Here is a 22,428-nt window from a genome sequence, read left to right as displayed (position 1 = left end):
TGCATGTAACAGACTAAGGAACTAAGTAGTGGATAAAGAGAAGTTCAAGGTAAGGTTAAGAAGGAGAGGTTTCGGAGCCTGGTGGTGAAGGATCTTGAATGCCAGGGTGAAATGAGTGGAGTTTAGCCTGGAGTCGATAGGGAAGTATGAAGCGTTTTGGAGCAGGTGAGTGGTGCATCAAAAGTGGAATTTTAAGAGAGTTAAGCTAATAAAACAGAATAAAGCCATTTTTCTTGGACCGGGCACGATTACCATAATCTGTGGACTGGTAAAGATAAAGTTAGATCAAAGTTAATTTTTCAAGTTGGACCTCTTTGGGAAAGGGGATGAAATTTCAGGGATTTAGGACATCATTGATACTCAAAATGGTGAATAATGGAGAGCTGGTCCCAGTCAGGACTGATGTGTTCCCATCCCATGATTGACTGTCTTCACTTCCTTGTTGGAGTGGAGTCCTCTGATGGACCCCTCCAGTGATGGGGAATCTTTACTCCATGAAGCAGGCTGTTATCTTTGGACAGCTCCAACTGCAAGAATGAATCTTTGTTTTGTTTTATTTTATTTTTCTCTTTTCCTTTCCTTTCCTGATTATTTAACCACAAGTGCTCACACTGTTTTATTCAAATTTAAGCATTTCTTTATCTCATATCACCATGTTGGTAACCCACACAGCCTCAAACCTGTCCTAGTTGTCAACAAGGGAACTTTGTGGGGGGTCTGAAGGAGTGGGATCCAGGAATGAGCGGGGAAACCTCATAGATCATCCCTACCACCACCAGTGCCACTGGGTACCAGGCAGTGAGATTCTCAAGTGGGTTAGACAAGTCTCTTGCTTCTGAGGGGCTCACTTGCTGGAGAGCAGATAAAAAGAGTGAGCAAAAAAATGTGTAAAGAATCTGCAGTGTATACATAGGAGACCCTTCCCCAGTCTAAGCTCCAGGGGATCAGGACCGCATCTGGTTTTTTCACACACTGTACCCTTAGTGTGTAGAATGAGGCCTGGCATGCTCTCAACAAATATTTATGGAATGAATAAATGAATGAGTGAATGAATAAGTATCTGATAACATCTGATCTAAAACCATAACAAGGTTCTTCTGACCATCAACTTACTACTTCACTCACTATAACCCGGCGATCCCTATTTTGTAAGGTCCCCTGTGAGGATTATCTTAGCAGATAGATATTAACCCATTGGGAATAGGCACAAAGGCATCTACTGCTTTATGTGACAACACTGCCCATCCCCGCACTGACTCCTTGACCACATGTTGAATCAACAGGAGACCGACTTGTTGAGTGAACTTGAGCAAGTCACTTAACCTCTCTGAACGTCAGGTTCTTATCCCTTAAAGCAAGGGAGTATCATGTCTGGTTCACATAATGGTTACGTATTCAAGCTGCAGAAGAGCTTGATCTCAGGGAGAGAGCATCCAAATTAAATTGACAGGCCTCTTTCCTGAGGCGGCTTGCTCTTTTCAGAACTTCAAACTCGAAGGTCAGCCCTAGGGGTACAGCTGACATTAGAGGGGCATTTGAACCTGTGAACTTTTGCCTTAAAAGTAAGAGTTCAACTCTCCCCACGTTCTCTCTGGTGCTGCAATGCTGGCCGAAGGTGGCTGCCACACTCTGTGGACGACCGACCGGAAACCCCAAATTGGGTTTGCATCTATCTAGCCGAGGTGCCTTCCTCAGCTCCACCTCCAGATGTTCCATGGGGGTTTGAGGTGTGGTGGAGGAGTTAACAGAGCCTGCTGTCTCTCTGACACAGGCGTGTGTGTGCACCCGCATGCACGAGAGAGCCGGGGGCGGGAGTGTCCCAGCCTGTTTCTGTAAAAGTGTGCCGCAGACAGCTACAGGTCTCGCCAGGCAGAAGGAAAGTGCTTCTGTAATCACAAGAAAGAGGCTTCCCCATCTTCTCTCTGAGACTGTTTGCAGACCATTTCTTTTTCAGCACACTGCCAAGCTTTTCCCCCACATCAATAATATTTCAATGACTTTTACAAACTCGCTTGCCTGCTTTTTAATAAGCAGGGCTTTGCATTGGTGGTACATGTGCAAGGTCTGACCTTTTCATAGGAAAAAACATTCATAACCGAAGCCTATATATAGAAGCTTAAGACTGGAGCAGATAAAGATGTAGGTCATATGACTTTTTTGTGTGCGAAGCATAATGCAAGAGGGATGCAGTAGACAATTCAAAACTCATGAAATACTGCCACTGGCTTGAGCCCTCCTAATATTTATCAAAGGCTTTAAATAATGACTTTGTTTTCAACTGGGAATTATAATGCCACCTTCTATCCCTGAGCACGGGAATTTTTTCCACAGGGCAAATTGACTTAGTTTAAAAATATATTGCACTATCTAGTTAACTCCTAACTATTCCTGCTGAAGGAAAGAACGGAGGCCATAAAAATGCATTCAGTGAACAAACACTTAAAATAATGTGATAGATAATCAAAAGATCTGATGTGTGTCACTCACCAGAGGAAGACATTTCGCTAGGCCCACCATTACCCGAGTGAACATAAACTAAATTCCTCAGCATTCAAGGCTAACATGACCTGGAAGGTGCCTGCCTTTCCAAAAATCCCCTCAACACCATTTTTATACTTTTTGTTCCAACATATCTTACAGGTGTATGCCTCCATGTTCCTTTATTTATGCCTTTGCTCCCTTTACTCTCTCTTCTTGGGACACCCTTTCCCAGACCTGTCTGGGAAAAACATGGCCAAGTCTATTCTGAAATCTATGGTTCACACGTAAAGGCCATGAATCCCCCTTCTCTTCCTTTCCTGCCTTTCCCAAGCTCTTTGCTTTTTCACGAGCTGATTATAACTTGCTCTGGACTATGCCTACTTGGTGTTCATGTCTTTTTTAAATAGGTTTTAAACATTTATTTATTTATTTATTTATGGGAGAGAGAGAGAGAGAGAGAACCAGCATGCAGCAGAGGGAAAGGGAGAACAGGACTCCCTGCTGAGTAGGGAGCCTGATGTGGGGCTCGATCCCAGGACTTCAGGATCAGGACCTGAGCAGAAGGCAGATGCTTAACTGACTGAGCCACCCAGGCTGTTCATGTCTTATATCCTATTCTACTAGACCATGAACTCATAGAGGGTGGGGCAAGAATAATGTTTGAGGCACCCTTTACCAGCCTTAGGTGTAATACTTATTACTGGAGACGACATACAATAGAAAGCACCTGTAAAATACATTCCTGTAAAATGTTTATTAAGTGAGAGAATCTGGCTTTGGGAAGCACTAATAGTGGTTTGGTGAGCATTTATTGTGTGTAGCCACTCTGCTAAGCATTATCTCATTTAAGCATCAGTCGTGAACCCATGATGTTACTGTTACTATGTCATCTTCCAGAGTTGAAAAAAAAAAACAACAAAAGCTCAAAGAAATTCAAAACCTCAGCCAACATTACATAGTTGGCAGAAAAATAGGCCAGAGTTCAAACTCAGATCTGTAGAGGTCAGAGTTCTGCTGGGAGCTGACTTTTTCCAGCTTATAAGAGCTGATTGTTAAATTAACAGGAACTTTTGTGGGGCACCTGGGTGGCTCAGTTGATTAAGTGTCTGACTTCAACTCAGGTTAAGATCTCAGGTTCCTGGGATCTAGCCCTACATCAGGCTCCATGCTCAATGAGGAGTCTGCTTGAGATTTATTCTCTCTCCCTCTCCCTTTGCCCCTCCCCTCCGTGTGTGCGCTTGCCCTCTCTCTCAAATAAATACATAAAATCTTTAAAAAAAAACAAATTAATTATAGGAATTTTGTGAACTGGTTGAAAGGACGGCTGTTACTAAATATTAAATCATGTAAACATACAAATGAATTTTAGTAAAAGCAATGGTAATAAATACTCAAAATTCACCACTTCCTACTTATTTTACGACATTCTATTGTATATGCTCTTGAGGTCATCAGTATTTCTTGTATCTGTATGTTAGAAATATCCCATCGTGGTGTGCTGCTGTGCATCTCTATCGAACTCTGCATTTGGTCAGGTGGCACGACTAGTGTGAATGTGGCCACTATGGGAATATTTATACAGAGAATATTGGAAAGCACAACAAACGCGGGCTTCCCCTCACCATAGCCCTCCCCCTGTAGAGCCGCTCGTTAAGCATTTACCAGCACACCGCTGGCCTGGCCCCAAAGTCGGACAATGCTGCAGTAAGTAATAGGCTTAGGGCCCAACACACACATGGACTTTGCTGTTTCCAGATTTAGCTTTCCAGTAGGGCCCTGCTTTGGGCCATTGCAGGTAAGCTGCTTCCTGATGACAGGAAATTGACTTTCATTAAACTCTTTTGGGCTTTGGGGTTGGAGTGAAAATAAGTCCAGAGGTTGTTTTATGCCTATAACCCATATATCCTAAACCTTACCACAGGTTTAATTATTATCTTCATCACATCCTCCACACGGGAATATATGATGCAGCTCTTGCAGAGTAAAATGAGAATTCCAAAATATGGCTATAATTTGATTTCCCTCAATTTACATAAAGGCAATAACCTATTGTTTTGTGTTCATATCCTTGGAACCTGGATTTCATGTGCCCGGTTTCTGCAGTATGTACCTTACATGTGGTATCATGAAATGAAATATGAACTTTTAATCAGAGGTTATGTGTTTTAGTACTAGCTCTTTAACTCAGGGGCAAGTTAGTTAACATCACTGGGCCTCAGTTCCCTCATCTGGCCAAAGAGGAGTTTGGCTTAGATGTCCTTCTAAGACCCTTATAGCACTACTCCTGAATGGAAGTTGCTTCTCTTCTCTAGGGCTCAGTTTGTGCATCTGTAAACAATGAGGGGTTGAACCAGGGAATTCCTAATGTCCTTTGCAGTGCCGGAAGAGGCTGGATCCATGTGAAAATCTGTGTGTCATTCCTATCAGATACCATCATGCTTTACCACCTGCAAGATGCCAGGTAGCCTGCTGAGCACCCAGAACGCTGGTGGCAAGAGGACTTGGAGACGGAACAGGAGCTCTAACTGCCGTGAGGAGGCCAGGCTCTGTTGGCCCTCAAAACAAAGGGAAAGGCGTGGGTGCAGGGAGTGCCTCTGCTGTTTTCTTTTAGATGATTTAGAGGACTAAAGAAGTGAGGGTGAAATACCTGTACAGAGGTTTTGATTTGACACTCCAGCTGGGTCTGCAGTGGGAAGGGAGGGGCGGGGGGAGGATGGAGGCCTACGAGATAAGACAGGTGATGATTTCTATTGGCCTGGGGAGATGTGAAGGGATGGTAGGAAGGAGGAAAGGAAGGAAGGAAGGAGGCAGGGAAGAAAGGAAGGAAGGAAATGTGTAATTCTTAGGGTGAGCAGAGCACAGACACGCAGAGAGAATATTTCCTTCCTTACCCTTATCTGTTGACCCTGAAATCTAAACCTGTAGTATCTTTGTATCTTTGTGGAAAATCAAAAAGTATTCTTAACTCCTCATCAACATCTTCATCTTTGTCCTCACCCACACAGCTCCATATGCTTTCCAGGTTACAAGCACTTTGACGTCCATAATCTCATTTAACTCACAAGACAGCTCTGTGAGGTAGGTATCATTACTTGAACTTTTCAAAAGAACTGGAGATGCAGAAAGGGAATTGATACTGCTCAAGATCACCTAGGTGTAGAGCCTAGACTAAGCCCATTCTTTTGATTCTTAGATTGGCTTGCCTTCCTAGCCTCTAAATGTCCTTTACTGGAAGCTGAAATGACAAGTTTCTCAGCTGCCGTTCACCCAGGACAGAACCACACTAGAGAAAGAAGACATATATATATATATATATATATATATATATATATATATATATCTATAAATTAGACTCACATTGAATCCTAGAAATGGAGGGGACCCCACAAATCTCATGGCCCACCTCTTAAATTTTCAGATGGGGAAAATGCAGCTCACAGAGACACATGGCATGTCCAGGTTCATGTAAAGGGTCAGGATCAAAGCTGGGACTTCACCTTTTGTCAATGCCACCTGCTCTGGCATTGTCTATTTTTATTGGCTTTTTAGCCACCAGCAACATTAAGAGGTCATAACTACTTCAAAATTCTTGACTAGCATTGTGAGGACAATGAAACATTTTCTTCCAGCATAGACACAGACTAAAGAACCCTGGATGGAGGGAGGCCAACATGCTCCGATCTCAGCTGTCATTTTGCATTTCATCCACTCTGTGCCAGAATTGGATTTATTGCTGGTGAGAACAGTGACTCATGCACTTTTGATGCCAACCAACTAATTTTTCATGCCATGGCTTGGTAGGTATGAATGTTTAGTATGTGATCAAAAATGGAGGCCCCCCCTCTCCATCATCCAATCCCTTAAAATTGGTTTTGCCTGAGCCTATGGACTTTCTCAAACCCAGATCAAACTTTTACCCCAAATGTAACTGGTAGACTTTATTTTAAGAATTGCTTACTTGTAACCTAGTCATAAAGGCAGGCAAAATAGAATAGGGACAGTTGCTTCATTTAGGAATTACTTATCCTGAGTCTATCCCCTCTGCTTTTACTAAATTGATCTGTCAACTTTAATAACTCTTTTTTTTTTCTCTTTGAGCCACATTATTCCCATCTGCCAAATGAGAGGGTTACAGTAGGTAACTTTTGGGTGATTATTTTCACAAACTTCTTATAAGATCGTACCTTTACCAGAGCCATCCTGCTACATCTCAGTTTTTCTATATGGTCTTGCTTTGCTTTGGAAGTAAGTTTTGGCCTATGTTCTCAGAGGGCTCTGTTCTGTTTCTGTTTCTGAAAGAATGAGGGACTCCTTGAAAACTAAGATGAGCCATATCCATTTAACATGTTTGAAGTTAACTTCAGGATCAGCAATGAGAGTACAACAAAACTCAAAACTTGACATGACTTAAGCTTTCTCTCTCATTATAATATTTTTTTTGAAATCCACTTACCAGGCCAGATGGACAGATCACATGCCATAACCATCCAAGAGGTGAGGATGAATTCAGAAAGAAAGAACTCGAGAGGGCTAGAAACCAATAGAATGTTTTATTTTAAAGTCACAGGTAGTTGTCTCAAGACTCAGCTGGCTTTGATCCTAGAGACCTGGCTGTAATGATTTTTCTAACATGGCTATGAGAACTCAGATCTAAAACTTGGGCCTCTTCCTTCACTTACTCAACTGATCTTTCCTAAGTGTCTCTCCAGTGCAAGGTACTTTGTTATGGCTGTGGGAAAACAGGGATGATTTTACTATCACTCTGATCATAAGGAGCCTGGAGTCTTACAGAGATGATCTGGCGTGCGCACAGATTACTATAGTTTAAGGTAGTGGCTTCAATGCCATGAGAAAGCTCTGGTTGCTGAAAGGAGAATAAGAGTCCATCTTACTGAAAGTACTTCCCAGAGGAAGGGACACTTTCAGTCTTCATGGTGGTCAGTGGGACTTTATTTCAATGTTAATGAGCCAAAGACTGGGGAGCTCACTGCTCTGTGATCCTGGTGTTTTTTTTTTTTTTTTCTTCATCTGTAGAATGGGATAATAATTGTATCAATTTCATAGACTTGTTGTGGGTACTACATGAGTTTGTTCATATGTGTTAAAGCCCTCAGAAAGGTTCCTGGGACATTGTTAGCACTCAAAAACACGAGTCATTATTTTTGTTCTTAACATTGGAGTAAAATGACCCAAAAATTTCTTGCGGTCTTTAACGAGAGATCAGTGGAGGGAAGACCCAAGCTCACAGAACACTTTTGTTGCTATAGTAAAGGCTACTTGGGTGTTCACTGGCGTCCAAGCAGCCCGGTTTTCCAAGTGTGCCCTTGCTTCCTCTCCCCGTCCTCCACTGCTCTTCTTTCTTTGGCTCTCAATCTCAGACACACACACACACACACACACACACACACACACACCTGTTTTTTAGAAGCTGGACTGTTTATCAAAAGCCCCGAGTGTAGGAGTGTTTCAAATGATTTTTGGAAACTGAAATGATTTTAGAGATTATAGGCATCAAGACTGTGGGTGGGAAATAAAAACAATAGGCAAGTTCATATCATTTAAGAGAGGTGGGTTTTCTTTTCTTTTCTTTTTTTTTCCAAAAGCATCATCATTTATGTGGTTTGAGAATAATCTTTCCTCTGGAAAGTAGACATTGCAACATACGGCACAGAGATGTGGCTGATTAATTGTATGAAAGGCTCAGTCTCTTTTGAGCGAGGCTTCATTCTCTTTCAGGCATAGCAGCCTACAAGAATAAATTTGCTTTGACTCATATATTTTACATAAACCAAAGAGGTTATCCCTAAGACGAACTGTCTGGCTCACTGCTCCCCACCCCCACCGCGTCCCACATACCATCACAGGAAGGCATTAGCAGTTTCAAAACTTGAACTTTCTCTCAGAAATTTTCTTACTTCAGTCAAGCAGGATTTCTACATTAAAACATAATCATTACTGTGCCTGTTGTAATTAATGATTGTGGGCATGTTATCCTTTTAGATTTGAAAACAATGAGACACTATTTCTCACTTACCGTGAGTGTGGCAAATCGTGGGCAAAGGTTTGCCTTCGTGGATCCAGCTGTGGTTTTAGTCTCTCTTTGTTCACACTGTCAACAAGGATAAGCACAGGCAAGAGGCCGAGCAGGACTGGGGTTCTTGGAGCTCACCTAGTACACCCTGCCCACACGTCCATATTACAACTGGAGAAGCTGAGGGTCAGAGAGAAAGTGACTTGTGTAAGGTCATACAGGGGTTAGAACCCAGGACTTCTGAATTGCAGCAGTCCAGGATTCTAGCAATAGAACAGAAGATTAAAAGGCTCGCGCTTAACCACAGCCTCAGAAACACCAGTAACTCTCACGAAGTGTAATGACATGATGCAATAGTATCTGACCTGAAATGATTGTTATGGGGATAAATAAGATAATGAATGTGAAATATTCACATAAAATCTTAAAGCACTAACTAGATGGTTGATAAAGACTACAGAACATCTAGCCCAGTCAAAGGAAAACGAAGAATTATTTTCTTCTTGCAAATAAAACAGAAGTCCCAAGGCCATTTTAATTGTCTGTGTGCCTTTATGTCTTCTTTCAGCCTGAAGTTTTGTTTTTATTTTTATTTTTTTTGCATATCTCAGTACTAGGAAGCTTCATGTCATTCTAGAACTGAAGATAATTTGTCTCAGTCTATCCTACAGCTAACAATTCTCAAACGAGCACAAGTGTGGCTGAGATCAAAAGCAGAAGCACTAAACTAAACTTGAAGGTGGCATTTGCTGACCTAAACCTGGGACAGGAAGTCTAAACTCTGAGCACAAGATCCCCAGTCAAATAGGTAAATAATTTCTTTGGCACCACAAAGGCTTTCCCTCTAGAGCATGGGGGACTGGGAGAGGTGGTTGAAGGTTAATCCACAAGATAAATTGGGCTCAAGAATGGAAGTACACGGGGATCTCTGGGTGGCGCAGAGGTTTGGCGCCTGCCTTTGGCCCAGGGCGCGATCCTGGAGACCCGGGATCGAATCCCACGTCGGGCTCCCGGTGCATGGAGCCTGCTTCTCCCTCTGCCTGTGTCTCTCTGTCTCTCTCTGTGTGACTATCATGAATAAATAAATAAAATCTTTTAAAAAAAAAAAAAGAATGGAAGTACATGCTGCTCTTGGAACTTTTTAGATCTGGATTTAAGACAAGTAGAGTCACCTGTAAGGTTGGCAAGACATATTTCATGCTTGTAGAAGCAGGATAAGACATGTTTGGAGTCAACCACAGGAAGAAGTTCCCACGAGACAGAGTGTGGCTCCGAACTTTCGAGCAATCTGAACTATTCAAGCTTGGAGTCAGGTTGCCTCTGAGAAAGAAAGCTCCTCACTCCAGCCCCTGTTCAACAGAGGCTATTGAGGGGGATGCTGAAGGAGAAGAGTCAAGCTGAGAGGGGCTGCAGACCAGATAGGACCTCTTGTGGTCAGCCACACCTGAAAAGTCTCTCCAAGAGTCTAGAATTCCTTTTCCCATGGAGCAAAGATTCTGGGGGAGTCGTAGGAGGCAGAAAGACGATGGGCAGGGCAGAATGGAAAATCCTTGAGCGGCCTCACCTTTCTTTCCCATCATAGGACAATAATGGGATCCTGCTCTCAGGGAAATGAAAGGGCAACAACTTTCCAAGGCAATAAAAGGAACTGCTGCTAGTTCTATATTCAGGCAACATGTGGAAGTCCTTGCTTTCAGAAGAATTGGGGGTTTTTGCTTTTGTTTTTGTTTCTGTTTTTCAGTACAAAGGCTTCTATGGCTAAAGTGATGTGATCCAGATTGTGCAGCTGGGTTGTCCAATGAATGGTAGGTAGTACTGGGCTTGGAGGCCTACCTTCCGCAGCTTAACAAGTGCAGTACTGGTGTGGATCACAGTGGAGGGCGGTGATGTTGAGGTGGCTGTAAAATTTTTCATAATATTTGTGCTGGTGCTTTGAGAGACCAATGGGATCCTTGGAGAGTGTCCACTCTTAAAACACTCCATGGAATACTAATTGCATAAGATCCATGTTCTATGGCCAACTTAGAGGACTGTTGCATATCCATAGCCCCCTTCCCCTGAAGATTTGCATGCAAAAACTCCGAGGATGGCTGGAGCAAAGCAACTGTTTCATTTTGAATAATCTTGCTTTTTTTTCTAACTTTTTTGTCCATGGCAACCATTTTAATCTAATGCTACTATCATCCTGGGGACCAATGCTCTGTAACAAGTACTCTGGATAACATCTTTGGGTCATCCCATGGATTTGGCAGTCACTGATGCAGGGACCAACAGACTGTTAGAACTGAAAGAAACTCAGCATTTAATGTCATCCCTCTATTTTTTAAATAACGAAAGCCGAGGCCCAGGGAGTTATATAAAAGTAATGACCAACAGCCATTGACCCTGACCTACAAAAGACCTGAAGTTTAAGAATGACTGTGTAGCATGAAGTCATGGATTTTGATGTAATATTATATTATACATAAGGGTAGATGTGACTTACAGGAACACTGGACTTGGACCTAACTTTGTATTGGGGATTTCTGTCCTCCCCACTGTCACTGTTTGGGTCCATTATTCCACTTTTATTAACACTGGGCATGCTCCTCTCTAAATTGGGGAGGATAATGCTTGTCTGGCTGATTTCACAAGTTCTGGTGAGAATCAAGAAAGAGAAAGGATGTGAAAGTGGTTTATAAATTGTCAGGCACTATATAAACGGTGGAGGCCCTTCCTTCTCCTAAAGTGTTGATGCTTTGGCTGGTCATCAGGAGGATGAATGGATTTTTCCTTTGCTCACCTGTTTCATGAAGATGGCCTGCATCACTATCTCCATAGGTCTCATCTTTTATCTACTTTCACGGGTTAATGTGGTGACTCATGTGTGGAAGCTCTTGGCAAAGTCACTTGCCCCCTAGAATGGGACGTGGAATCAATGACTTTACACTCATAGGCAGCCAAGTTGACTGGCCAGGGAAAGCAGAAAGTTATGAGTAAGGCCAAACTCTTAGCAGAGTTTTAGATATTTGGCTGCTAATTCTCACAAACACCTGTGAAGAAAACAAAGGCCTCCAAATCCTGTGTTGTCAGGACTAAAAAAGAAAAAAAAAAAGAAGAAAATGAAAAGGCTAATAAGATCATCACCAAAAGAAGAGAGAGCAGAAGAGACAGAATGACTCGGTTGATGAAGTCTTGGCATCTTATATTTGGAATGTTATTGATGATCTGAGTGTAGTATATGAGGGCTTAAGTGAAATGAATTGGTGGTTTCAGTTCCGGATATGGTATGCAAAGAAAAAACAATCACTCTGAAATTTAGAGCTTCCTCGTCTGTGCTTCAGGAAGCCGCACACCTGAAGCTGAGCGTGGAAACTGACTCATTTCTAGCCCTTTGAGATTAGCCTCTCTAGCCCCCAGACTGTGGGTAGAATTTAAGGCCTAATGGGGAACCAGAATTGAGTCTGGCCAAACCTGGAGAAGGAAATCAGAGGGAAGGTTGTTGGATGCACAGCTCTTTTAGAAGGCTTGGCCTTCCGGTAGTTTCTACAGGCAACAGAACTTCTGGATAAACTATCCCTGAAGCTTTTTGGTACAGTTGCAGTGTTGAGGGTAGGTGGGCGGTCTGAAATGGGAGAAAAGCAAAACACAAATGCAGCGCTTTCCTTATTTTCACAGTCACATTAAAGCAGGTTGGCTGACTGACCCACTTGGGGGAACAACATGACCGTGAGGCTGCGTGTAAAGGGTATCGTGTGCTTTCACTCCAGCAAGCTCTAAGAAGCAATGAGCTGTTCTTCCTGACCATCCCAACAATCTGTGGATTTGGTATTCTTTCTGTGTGCCCGTCAAGTACGGGGAGATGCCAAGAAGAGGCAATTTCAATAAATTATCTAAAAAGAAAGGTATATTAGAGTTCATACTTTCCCTGTTGTCTCTTTATACCTCAAATACAGCTGCAGGTGATGTGGTGGTCAAACTGAGGCAAGGAACTTGGGATGATTAAAAGGGGCTCAAATCTTGTAGAAATGACCATTTCAAACTTGATCCTTTACACCTTAAATCAGCAGTTTCCAGACTTTCTACAGCTCATCACAGCAAGAGAAATAACCGCTAAGATGACTTTTTGCTCCAATCAGATCGACACATTTTAAAAAACGCCGTTTGTTTGAGGACAATGAGAAGAACGCTGGCTCACGTGAGAAGTCAAGAAACTAGAGGATGCTGGGGGTGCAGCAGCAGAAGACCTGGCTTAGGGTCAAAAGATCTGTGTTTATGAACTCTGGACCTCTGGTGGGCCACTGAAGCTTTCTAAACCTCAGTTTTCTCACTTGTAAAACGTGAACACTAATCACAAAATGAGAGCACATGTGTGAAGGCACTCACCTTAGAGATGGTGAGGGCTAGGCAAAGGCTCATAGCTATAAGCACATTAAGCTTTTAAATATTAATGATTAATTTTTGTTAGAAGTGAAATTTCAGACTTCATCATAGGATCACCAATAATCTTCCAAATTTTCCCATCTGCAAGGCATTTAATGAAACATGCAGTCCACATGATCGATTTATTCTCATGCCACTTCCAAAAGTATTTAAAGTAACTTATTAGATATAGAGATGATAGTTTCAGCAAAGCATGGACAAAGGGTAAAGACATGATCAAGAGAGGAGAGGACAGTGAAGGGGAAGAAAACTCAAAAGCAGAATAATTTTAATGAGGCGTATAGCATGACTTTGAGCTTCCCAGCAGCTTAGATAAAAAGGGAAATGCACTGTATTACACAGTGCGAGTAAAAGGGAGTAGTAAAGGGAGAAAGAGCCATGGAATGGGGGAGCAGGGGAAGAACCCAAACTTCCTGGCCCTGACCTCTTACATGTATCATGGGCATCTTTATTCAAGAGATATCAAAAAATAAAATGTGCAGGAGCTCCAAAAGGAAACGCAGCAAAGATACTGTTCCAGTCTAACCACTAGGCGATATTTTCCTCTGAATCAGTGCTTGCCTCCCAGAACAAACAAACAGCAAGATGATTAATAGAAGGAGCAAGTTGCCTTTGAAAAAAATAGGGCAGTGAAAATGAGAATATTTGCCCCTGGCTGGGGCGTGTCCCTGGCCCAGGTACTCAGAGAGGCAGTCACCATTCATTAGGGGAGTCAAGTAGGCAAGGCAATCTGCAAGGTGCCTTGCACAAGGTCACTTGGTGTCTCTGAGACTGACTCTGCATTCTGAGTTCCTTAATATGATTTTTTAGGTCACAGTGTTCTAGGCAAAGCTCCCTGTTGATGTACATCTCTCATGCAAGATTTAGATCACCTCTTTTCGGGCAGAGCTCCATGGAAACACCGCCCATGATTTCTGAAATGGAGTCTGATTGGGTACCGGTAATGCCCAGCTGGAGTGGACAGTGTTCTCTGCAGTTGACACATTGCTGGACAGTTGGCAAGCCTGAGACTACCAGAATCTAGTCCTTGGAGGCTATTATTATTTTAATGCCATAGTAAATTCCTGTTTACCTAAGATGGCTAGGGACTGGGGTATTCTGGGCAATGGAAAATTCTGGTTCATCTGGTTACCATTTATAACATTTACTGATACATAGTTCCCAAATAAGTAAATTACAACACACTTTGCTGAACACTAACATCATACGTTGGTATGGTTTAAGCTTTTTTTTCTTTTTTGATAATTCGTAAGATACTTTAGGATCTATTAGCATCCAATACCATCGTTAAGATTGTAACCTCCTTTTCTGGGATCCTGGGTGGAAATGCATAAGGTGTGGAAAATTGGGCTGCATCCATAGTCACTCCCAACCAGGCCACTGGAGTGGCTGTGGTTTAGTTGAATCACTCCATCTTTGATATATGTTTGTTGGCAAGTGAAATAATTAACAAACGTATTAGCATTGTACCTGGCGTATGGTAAGTTATTGTTTTGGCATTTTTCCCCCTCAAGGACATCAGGGGAAAAAAAGAATTCTGATTCATTTAATTGGTCAAGTTTAGCATCTGAACAAATTCAATTCATGGTTCAATTCTTTCCAGACCACAGAAATAACAAGCCTAGTTCCCTTGATTCTTATAAAAGAAAACGAAGGCCCAGAGGGGGAGTGTGAGTCTGCCACAGTCTCGTGGATGCTAAGGGTTAGAGTTGATGGGAGAGACTCATCTACTGGGGCTCAGGCTGGAGCGATTTTTACCAGTTTGACTCCTGCATTACGCACTTTCCGCACAGCGGGGAATAGAGATGGAGAAGAAACATGCCCTTTGCGCAGAGACTCTGGGAACTCACAATTATCAATACTGCTTGAAGGTCATCAAAGACCGTTTGAAAGTCCCCTTCTGTATGAAAGCCCAGGCTCCGGCTCTGAGACAGTTCACAGGACGAATGGAGTCCCCAGGATCCAGTCAAAATAAAAACTTTTCAAAAACAGCAAAGAGCCCTACAACTCCCCACATCTGCAAGAGTCAATTCATAAAAAGGCACCAGACGGGTTTCAATTCCTAGCATCTTCCTTTGCGTTGCCTGTGCTCTAAGCTGGATTCACTCCCCTCTCTGCTCTCGGTGCTTTCACAGGTGCTTTCACAGGTACGTTTGTACTCACTTAACTTCCAAATTAATTTACGGTAAACTCCTCCCAGTGTAGGAAGGGGAAGAAGGAAATCAACGATTTTAATGCCGATTGCATTTTTGAAAGGCAGGACTCGGTCTCTTTCCAATGAGCTGCTCTGTTGGTTTAGAAGTGTTTTCTTTTCTGCAGTTTCAAATTCTGACTTGTCCCTTTTCCTTTCATCACGCTGAGTGCCCTCATCCTACCTTGGATCACGGGCCTGGAAATCCACTGTTTGCACAGAACAAAAGACAGAGGGCCGGGGTTTCTGTTGCCGCCGGAGTGAAGGGGAAATCTCACGTGAGACTGGGCCTGGGCTGGCTCCGAGGGCCCCAACCCCTGCTATTACTGTTGCCAGAAAGGTGCCTTTGATATGCGGACGTCTAGATGACATCCCGTTGGCTCCAGAGGCTTCTCTGAGTGATCTCTCTCTGTGCCTGGGTGCTCGTGTGTGTACAGGCTAGCCTGATATTTCCTATGAAAGCTCTGTGCTGATTACAAATAGATAATTGATTACAATAGCTCCCATCAAGGGATCATGTGAGGCCATGTGTCAACTTGCCGTGAGGCTGGAGTGACGTCACTACCAATCCACTTCTGCCAGAGGTCATGTAAGTAAGAAAGGGAAGCAGTCAGAGCAAAGCTCTTCATCTGTCTACCTCGTCGCCTCTCAGGATTCTCCAGTGACACCCCCTTAGTCCAGAGGATGCATTCTAAGCCTCGGAGGTGCACTCAAAGGTGGAAACAGGGTGTGGCAAAGAGAGGCACTGGGTAAACATGTTTGAATAAATAATGAGGCTTTTCTTCAAGACCTGGCTGACTGTTTCTGTCCCACCCCCTCCCCAGCATGGTGAAAAATCCCCCTTCTTTTTTCTTCTACACCTTCTGCTGTAGCCAAACACACTGCCCACCTTCCTCCACGGTCCTGCCCTCAGACTGCCCCATACCTGTGTTCAAGCACTTTTCCTGACCGATGCAGTGAAGGCCATTTCTGTCTGTTGAATACCCTTCCTCCTTTGTGAGATATTGCCTCCTTCCTTCATCCAACCTGTGTCCACAAGGGCTTTCTTTGCTCTCTGCTCTGCAAAGAACTTACCCGTGCCACCTTGACTGGATTATTGATCTCTCTCACTAGAGCATAGACTCCATGCGTACAGGACCCGTTTCATCCCTCTTTACATTCCTTGTGGCACCTCACATAAGGCCGGACATGTGGCTGGCATCAAGACGGGTCCTGTGGCTTGAACTGAATCTCCAGTCACTCTTTCTAGCCTGACAGAGAGAGAACAGTGTATACTCCTTCTTTTCTCCTCCATCGAAAGCTGAGTTTGGGATTATTTCGGTCCTCACCTCTGACCTAAATCTACACAAGTCTATCCTGAAAACCACACCCACGGATTATGCAGTAAGCAAAGGTAGCCACTGGAGCTATGTAACATAGCGGCACAGACTGGCCTGTCCAGGCCCTTGCATGGCACTGGAAATTTACAGGAATGTATAGCTATGCTGTTGCCGAGCCGGCTCGAAACTTGTTTTGCTTGAGGCTTCTTCCCTCAGCAGGTATGTTGGGGTAATGGTGAGTGTTGCCAACTGGGACAGGAGGACACCCAGCTCGTGCCCAGTTTTTATTTATCCCAGTGCAGCAGGGCTCCACAGGCTTTTTGATCCTTAATCATGAACCTGGGAGCCCTTCGAGTTTTCTCAAGCAGCCACGCCAAGAAGGCTCTCTGATTCCATTGGCAATAACCAGTCATGATTTATGGACTCTCGGAACCTGGAACATCAGAGCTGGAGGTAACCTTAAAAATCATCATCTTCATTTCGCAGATGATGAACCAGATCAGAGTTGCCTTGCTTTTAAAATGAGGGGAATAGAGTCTATTCATTCATCCTTCCATCCAATGATCTATCAACCAACTCATCTGCTAGATATCCACTTACACTTAGGTGCCCAGCCTGTGCTTGGCTCTGGATATAAAAACATAACTAAGACATGGTCCTTACTCACCATACATACATACACGAATAATTATGATTCAGTGTGAGGTGTTAAAATGCAAGTGTGAACAGAGCATGCTATGAGCACATGCAAGGCTGTGGCTGACCTCTGCCAGGAAGAGTGTGGGGAGACTTTTAAGAAGAGGAGACATTCAAACAAACATTAGAGGAAGGGGAAGAGTTCTACAAACAAAGAGGGAGAAGAGGGGTCAAAGAGAGAGAGCAGCCTGTGTAAATGCCCAGTCTCAGGAGAGTGGGCAACATGCCAAGAGGCCAGTGAGCGTCCCGCAGGACTCGGGAGGAGGCTGCATGGGGTGGGGTGCAGGACATGTGCAATGAACTGGCTAAACATGACTTCAGAAGCCTGTCGTAGAGACCTCAATAGCTGTGCGGAGCACTGGAGCTTTATCTCGGGGATGACAAGGAGCTTTTGAAAGTTTTCAGATGGAGCGATGTCAGATCAAATTTACATCTTTTTCAGACCTCTTTGGCCACAGTAAGAAGAGATGGAGACGATCACTGAGGGTCTGTTGCAATTGTCCCAGAAGAACAGGACAGCCAGTGAATGTTCAAATCTATAAATCAGATCATGTCAACCCCTTGCTTAGGACTCTTCCCCCACCCGGTTACTCTTCATCACAAATTCCTGTTGTTATTTTTTAAATAGTACTCATTAAGGTATTAAATCATTTATTTGTTTGCATGTCAATTGACTGTCTCCAACTCTAAAATGAGAGCGCTATCAAAAGTCTTTCTCTGAGTCTTTTTCTCAGCCACTTTTTCTCTGAGTCATAGTATCTCCAGGTTCAGAACAGGTCCTGGGACATAACAGGTGCCTACAAAGTTTACAGAATGATTGATGAGACCTTGACCCTTGGAAGTGGTAATGAGGATGGAGAGGAGATGGCCTTTAAAGGCAGAAAAACATCCTCCCTTTCCAGATCCATTATGTACTTAACGAATGGTAAGTAGCTGGTCTTCAGTAGACAGAGGAAGTGCTCAACTGACTGAATTTACTACCCACATCTGAGAACTTTTATGACAGGTGACCCTATTTTTTTCCTCTTGCCCTTGTCACTCCATGTGTTTCCACAAATTATCAGTCTCTGAAATATAACTTCCAGGGATCCTCTACTTTGCACGTCCATGTTCTAGTTCCAGCTCTGCCCCTAAAGTTGTGGGACAGACAGGCTTCTTTCTCAGGGCTTCAATTTCCCTAGTTGTAAAATGAGAGTGTTAGCCAAGGACCCATGAGATGCTTTCTAACTAACATGCTGTGAGTCTCAGATTTCTCGAGCTAGAGCAAGAAGTCCTCTCTGTTTTCATTTTTTTAAGTATACAGTGATTATATCCAAAGTCTCATAAAACACAATAGTTTTTATATTTCTCTGTTGTCCCTTTCAATTTCTACTCATAAGTATTTTTACAGAGTTATAATCAGAGCACATGTACAATTTTGCGTTCCACTCTTATCTTTGAACGTTATTTGTTATATGCCTTTCATGTTGCCACAAAGTCTTCCCATTTATCATTTTAATGGCTACATAATTTTTCATGGAGTTAACATACCATAAATTATTTAACCATTCCTAAATTGTTGGGACTTTGGATTCTTTCCAGCTTTGATATTTTAAAGGGCTTTGAGCACACAAGTTTTTTTTTTTTTTTTTTTTTTTTTCCTTTTTCAGAGTTATTTTCCTCAGGGTAAATCCCTCAGAGTGGGATTATTAGATGAGTTTATGGTTCTTGAGAAGAATTGCCAAATGGCTCTCCGAAAGGATTTGTTTCAATTTGTATTCAATTTGTGTTTCTCGCACTGAGTGTGCCAGTTTCACAGAAACCTTGCCAGCATGTTTTTAAAAATCAATTTCCTTTATTTTTTCAAGTTGAAGTTGTATGAAATGGGGCTTCTTGATTGTTGCTGTATCAGAATTATCATTAGTCAGGCTAACAGTGTAATACAGCTCTTGGCGAATAGAAGCACTCAAAAACCAGTATTGTTATTATTAGAAAACGAGGGATCTTAGGAGGGCCAATCGCACTTGTCTTGCCCTTGAACTCAATTTTTTTTCTACCATGGTCTCTAGTTCAGTTTACAACAGAGACATACCCCTTGCCTTCAATGTTCCTCTAATGAAAGTGTCACCAGATATTCTCTATTTCAAGTTGTTCATGGTTTCCTAGACTTAAAAGTCATGGACCAAGCTCCCTCCCTTATGGATTCTCCCCTTCCTTAAATTTTTTATCAAGAGATGGTCCTCACTAGACATGGGATGCTGACTACCTTTCCTAAAGCTGCTGCTGCTTATGTTCATCTGAAGTCATTCTCCACTCAGGTAGCTCGTCTTATTCTTTGTCTACTCCAAGGTAGCCTGTTGACTATTTGAAGATGGCAATGAATTCTCCAGTGTGTATTTTCTTCTCCAAGTTCGATATTATGTTTTTTAAGCTATCCCTTATCTTATTCAAAATTTCACAGTCCTCATTGCTTTCCTCTGAGTTCTAGTTTGTAAAGTTTTCCCTTGAAATGTTGGATTGATTCACTTATTAAAACGTACTGAGTATCTTCCAGAAGATGAGTAAGGCCAAGTTCCTGCTCTCATTATGCCCAGAATCCAGTGGGTCAGAGAGGAGCACAGGCCTCTCAGGTCCACATCTTAGAGAGCTCTCAGGCAGCATGCTGGTGGGTAGGTCAGGTGATGACACCCTCAGGAAAATCTGATGACCTTTGGTACAACCAACCCTATGCACACTTCATTGGTGAAATGATGACTGTCCTACCAAGCGAAACTACCATAAAATATTTGGTAGAAATGTCAAAGCATCCCTGAGCCTGAATTTCTGAGATTTAGATCATGAGAAGTGTTCTAAGGACTGAGCAGAGCGGACCCAGGACCACACCTATGATGGTGGCTAAAACACTCAGGCAAATGTGCTATTGAGACTGCTAGCTATTCAAGGAGCTGATAGAAGTCTAAGGAAAGTCAATTTCTTAAGTAGGAGGAAAGGGAGCCTACCATTAACCAGCAAGAAACTGAACGGAGAAAAGTCTGGTCCTGGTCTGCCATTGTTGGGTGACCTTGATTATGTCACTTAACTTCTCTGAAACTCAGTTTCTTCATGTGTAGAAATGGGTAGGGTTAGACTATTTATCTGATTTGTAATGTCCTTTCCAACTCTGATGACTTATAATGCACAGAACAGCAGATCTTGATTTGTCTCTCTCAATGACTTTTCCCATCATCCCTCACCCGTCCCAGAAAAGCACAGAAAAGGTGACCTCATCGGTCACTGGGCAGATGTCAGAGAATCCATTGGGATTCCATGACCTCTGTAGCTACTATAGTGATCATGTCCAGTTGCAGCTAAAAATCTGTTGCTGGCAGGGCTTGTACCCAGTTTACCAAGCCTGCTGCCATAGCTGCTGCCTCTCACTTCCTCTCATTAAGGCAAACTACCATCTTATTTTGTTTTGTTTTCCCCGCATGTTTTGAGTTTGCTGCTTCCCAGCTCTTGTTATTAGAACAGACGTAATTAATAACTCCTGGCACACAGAGCAGCCAGATTGGACAATCTGCCTTTTGCTTTCTCGAACTGTCTTCTGAGCAATCTGCAACCCTGAATTTATAGCCTGGGCCCCATACAATGGATTGTTTTGTAATCCCCAGAAAGAATCAGGAATTTACCACATTGCCAGCTTGAAAAAATAACATTCTCTTTGTAGTTCATGGTAGAAGTTTCATCCAGACTCTCCAGTTTACAACTTGAAAGCAATATGTGGTCTCATCCTGACTTAAACCCCTCTTGAGAATACAAGTCTATGAACTTCTTTGGTACCATTCTAGAATTTTCCATTCTGGATCATTGAGAGTTGACTCTTCAGGTCTTACCAACTCAACTTCTGCGGCAGCTGAGACCCATTTCTTTAGCGGAGATTAAAAACAAAGACACATCAATCTCCTACTTTTCTTGTGATTGGAGAAAATTGTTAAGGACCTTAACAAGGTCCTCTAATTTTACCCTAAGCAGTCACAACTCCTTGGCCTTTTTCACCTCAGGAAACTCCCCAAAACATCAGAGATTTCTAATCCTGTCATTTGATCTGTCCATGTTTGTTTAAATTGATAGAACCTAAATTGGACAAATGTGACTATTTAATAGTATTCACTGAGCTACTACATTTTTTTTTCTTGGTCCTATGGGAGCCATAAGTTTGAATAAAATAAGATTTCTGCTCTCAAGTATCTTATATTTTATAATCATAATAATTATGATTCAGGGCTGAGTTCTACCCAGGTATACCAGTAGTATAAACTTATCTGTACATTGACTTTCTTGGGGAGCTTAAGAAGCTGTATTCTATCCCCTCAGAGGTGAGAGTCTGATTTAATTCTTTTGGGATAAGTCTTGGGCTTCAGAAGTCTTAAAAAGATTCCCAGGTGATTTTATTTTTTATTTATTTATTTATTTGTTTATTTATTTATTTAAAAGATGTATTTATTTATGATAGACATAGAGAGAGAAAGAGAGGGAGAGACACAGGAGGAGGGAGAAGCAGGCCCACGCCGGAAGCCTGATGTGGGACTCGATCCCGGGACTCCAGGATCGCGCCCTGGGCCAAAGGCAGACGCTAAACCGCTGAGCCACCCAGGGATCCCCCCCAGGTGATTTTAAAGGACAAACCACATTAGAATGTCCCAAAGGACTGGGAGACACATACACATAAATAAACAAATAAAAACATTTTAATAGAGAAGTTGAGAACTCTTTCATGGAAAAATTTAGAATAAAATTCTATTGGATGTTCAGTTTAACCATGAAGATTAAATCACTGGCTTTGGGGTTATATGAATTGGAATTTAAACCTCAGTTCAATATTTTAGTGGCTGTATGTTCTTGGGTAAGTTATCTACTGGTTTTGAGGAATAGCCTGAGCTATAGCACACAGAATCCGGTGGAATGTAGGGAGCATGAAAGAAGTAGTGCCAGGAAAGGGGGGCAGTGGGTGAAAAGCATAATTTTTCCTGTAGAGAGAAGTTAGGAATTTACAAGAGGGTAGTCTCAGAAAGGACAGAAAGGAGGTGGTAGTTAAAGTGGATGTTATAGAGTATAGACTTTTCCTAATGTCCAAAATATTTCTCCTCTCCATCTAGCTCTCCTTACCCAGGTCAACTGAGTTCCCATTAGGTTCTAGAATACAGATAAAGAGGCTACAGCTAAAGAGCCAGACCAGAGTCATCCTCTGAGCAACTGATTTTCATGAGCAGAGTGTGTATAGTAGCCACTTCGTCAGCTGCTTCCTATGCTGTTATCAGTTCTTTAGACAT

At 42.6% G+C, this 22,428-nt stretch overlaps 2 long non-coding RNA genes across 2 annotated transcripts; one reads left to right on the top strand and one right to left on the bottom strand.

The window, feature by feature from the left end:
- Window positions 1–7,875: 7,875 nt before the first annotated feature.
- Window positions 7,876–16,452, bottom strand: LOC144302574 (uncharacterized). The gene is made up of 4 exons (XR_013369488.1): window positions 16,200–16,452; window positions 8,516–8,692; window positions 8,338–8,414; window positions 7,876–8,227 (listed from the first exon to the last, which is right to left on the bottom strand). It is a non-coding gene; the product is annotated as an uncharacterized LOC144302574 (long non-coding RNA).
- A 93-nt stretch (window positions 16,453–16,545) lies between these two features.
- Window positions 16,546–17,810, top strand: LOC144302224 (uncharacterized). The gene is made up of 2 exons (XR_013369064.1): window positions 16,546–16,663; window positions 17,583–17,810. It is a non-coding gene; the product is annotated as an uncharacterized LOC144302224 (long non-coding RNA).
- The last annotated feature ends 4,618 nt before the right edge of the window (window positions 17,811–22,428 follow it).

This window comes from Canis aureus, chromosome 31 (genome assembly GCF_053574225.1).
Source record: "Canis aureus isolate CA01 chromosome 31, VMU_Caureus_v.1.0, whole genome shotgun sequence".
Taxonomy (NCBI): domain Eukaryota; kingdom Metazoa; phylum Chordata; class Mammalia; order Carnivora; family Canidae; genus Canis; species Canis aureus.
Note: the sequence above shows the minus strand (reverse complement) of the source record. Positions and strands in the feature narration are given on the sequence as shown.